This window comes from Buceros rhinoceros, unplaced genomic scaffold (assembly GCF_000710305.1).
Source record: "Buceros rhinoceros silvestris isolate BGI_N320 unplaced genomic scaffold, ASM71030v1 scaffold3057, whole genome shotgun sequence".
NCBI lineage: Eukaryota > Metazoa > Chordata > Aves > Bucerotiformes > Bucerotidae > Buceros > Buceros rhinoceros.
Window position 1 is genome coordinate 7,684 of NW_010422737.1, and position 3,289 is coordinate 10,972.

Sequence of the window (3,289 nt, forward strand, 5' to 3'; positions counted from 1 at the left end):
AGCAGGAAATCAAATAACTTGACCTACAATGTTCTTTACACACTAGCATCTGCTATTTTATCTTTCCGTTACATTTTCAAGCAAAACAGCATTATGTGCTTTGCTATCTATCAGTAAGAATGGATATTAAATACACAATGACATGAGAGAACTGACAGCTAAAACAGCAAGGGAAAAAACAGGGAGGGTATCTTGAGAGAGAATTTGCAATATGTACATTTTCCAATCCAAATGGGAAAACAGCATCAAACACAGAATATGGAATCTGCCTTGGTTTGTTTGTTTTTTTTTTTTTTTCTCTTTTAAATCACTTCTTTATTAGGTAAAAAAAATTTCATAAATCCACAGAAGCTATATTTAAGTATGAAAAAAATACCACTTCACCCCTCCCAAAATAACTACGTTAAGGTTTTATTTTATGTTAATTACTTATTGTAATTACAGCCTACCTTACTTCCTGTTTATGTCCTATGCATGGGTATGTTTTCACTCAAAGCTTCACAAATGGATGGGGTAAGAATCAGCTCTCTGCTGTTGGTGTCTATGTTACCGTGAAAAAATGCTCAGATCCAAATAGCTACTATAATAGTTCTTTCACATTAACTGGATTAAAAGAGATTTTACTAAACATAGCTGTGGCAGTTTTCCTCCCTCCTGTAAAGTACCAACCAGATGTCATTTAGTTAAACTGTAAAAAGGAAGGGATTTTTTTTCCATTTTAGCAGTGAGAGATTAAAAGAGTTTGTATCGCAGCTCTATTTCTAGTCTCTTTCCCCACAGGGAAGAGGCTTAAATTCTTTTCTAATGTAATTTTCCGTGTCTTTACAAAAAACATGGACATGGAAAGCGAGGAAACACTGTGCATGTTTCAAAATGCAGCATGTTAGGCAAGGTGTACAGCATGAAGTAATTCAAAGGAAGGATCTAACGTCTCATTTGCCGCCTCTACATTAACAAATAAAATAAAACATATATATTGAAAAGTGAAGACAAATTACCAACTACTGGATGTAGTAAAAGACAGAAATAGAATTCTTTCATCAAAATGTAGGCTTCCTGGAAAAAGCTTTAAAGACACACACCAAATATATGTAAATACTTTTTCCTTACAGGAAACACTCTCATCTCATTGGAACTATGAGTTTTAAGATAAGTTTGAAATAACACATTAAATTTCATACAATAATGGCTTCCATTTATTTTGTTTAATTTTTTGCTTTTAACAAATGTCTTTTATTTATAAAACATTGGAAATATTTTTAAAAATACTTTTTAAGAGTTCCTCCTATTAATTTACTATTTTACAGAAGTGAACAATCACACCACACAAAATGAAGATAGCTGCCATTTCGTAGAAGTAGGTTGAATTATTCAGTAAAATGTGGGACTGATTTGGTATCCATAGAATACAGGGGTTTTTTAACCACTGAATGACATTCCTATACTATTTACATTATTTCACCGCAAACATGGATGCTGTTTTTTATTTCCTTTATAAGTTTATTTCCTTTATAAGGCAGTTGTAAACTGTATGACAGATGTGGTACGTATACAGATGTCTAGAAAATAAAATACAGTTGAGCTTATTCACCTGGGGAACTCTATTGATCTAAGAATTCATATGCCAAGCATTCTACCCAGCGTATCTACTCTTATTTGCAATAGGATGAACCCAATTATTATATTATCACACAGACTCCATTAATTGTTAATCTTTAACTTAATCATGGTAAACAGAATGACTTTAGTGGTGGAGTTTTCTCAAAACTGGTATTCTTCCATAAAAAAAATTCCAATAACACATCCACAGTGTGTTTGGTTAATATCAAGTAGAAAGCAGAAGGGCTCAAACTTGCTCAGATGAACAAACTACAGACAGGATGGAAAATTCTGTGATCGGTTTCCCCATGCAACACCACTGAATGGTGCCAGATCACCGGGAATGGACCTAGGTCCAGTTTTCTGGCAAAACGTGTTTTAAAGCCCAGCTAGATAACTTAACTGAGATGGATGCAGTAAAAATTTGACTCTCCATATATATCTCTGAATGCTTACATGAACTGAAAACAAAGCTAAGACATTAATTAATTTTGCTACTTAAATTTGTGAATGAAAACAATACATTATGTTTTCCTGACTAGTTTAGATAGGTTAAACTTTCAGTAGAAATGTTTAATTTGGTGATTGTCAAATGTTACTATGGTACTTGCTCCTCTGTCAACATATATTGTTCAGAAAAAATACAACTGCTGTCCTATTAGAAAAAGATGTTTTCTTATTTTGCATTGTCACAGCTTTTTTAATAAAAATCACATCCAGTATTTTTTCAGAGTCCTCCTAGAGGTACTTGTGGATAGGATTCCTGTTTGCTCTTGGCCTTATACCCACTAGCTTTGAGCACTTAGTATAGGCTGAAGCTGCACACACATAAATCTGCTGGACTTCTTAAGAAGAAAAGTAAATATTTCCCTGTCACTTTTTTTGGAGCCTGTTAAAATGCACAGCACTGCAAATGCCTCTCAGAGGTGGAATCCAAGGCCAGTGACACATTTTGAGAACCATGAGCACGTTAAGGAGGTAGGGACGCATCTACTGTCACTTATGGGAATCAACTGCAAACTCAAAAGCTTCGGTGATTTGATAATTGTCCTGAGATCACACAGTTTTTAAGTAATAATAATTAAAAAAAAATCCTTCTAACTATTTTTAAGAAAAACTCACTTTCCTACTAGTAACAATAGCACTGAAAGGACAATGTGACTCTTGCAGATGTCAATTATATGGCATATTCTTTGCTGTTGTCTATGGAAGAATAAAGCAGTAAGTGTTTACCATGTATTTTTTTTTCACATCAGCACATAATAGCAGCCAAACACTTAAAAAAAAAAAAAAAGTTTGTCTCCCTGTTTCCCCCCCTCTTCTTATTCATAGCTCACTCAGCTCCTGTAAGGGCATGCATTACTCACTTCATTTTCCTGAGATCCTTCTTTTAAAGTAAAAAATAAGAGAAAAGGAAAGGCTAGGCTTGACTCTGTGAGACCCCTGTATTTATTCACACTTATTGTGCATGACTGTAGACCGGTAAATCATATTAGCAGCCCGTCTCCCCATCAAGCTGCTACTTGCTTTCCAGCCCTGGGAAGGTTCAACAAATCAACAGGAGCACGGAAAACAGAACATCAGTCTAATCTAGTGTTTAAGGTGAAGTTTTCAAACCCAATCTAAGAAGATCTTTAGAGCAAGCAACAAGCTGAAGGGCTCAGAAGGTGGTATTGACAATGAAAGAGTG

The 3,289-nt window shown here is 34.6% G+C and overlaps 1 protein-coding gene across 1 annotated transcript in view; it reads right to left on the reverse strand.

Moving 5' to 3' along the window:
- Window positions 1-3,289, reverse strand: part of CADPS2 (Ca++-dependent secretion activator 2) — a 120,827-nt gene that overhangs the window by 4,890 nt on the left and 112,648 nt on the right. The window lies entirely within an intron of this gene.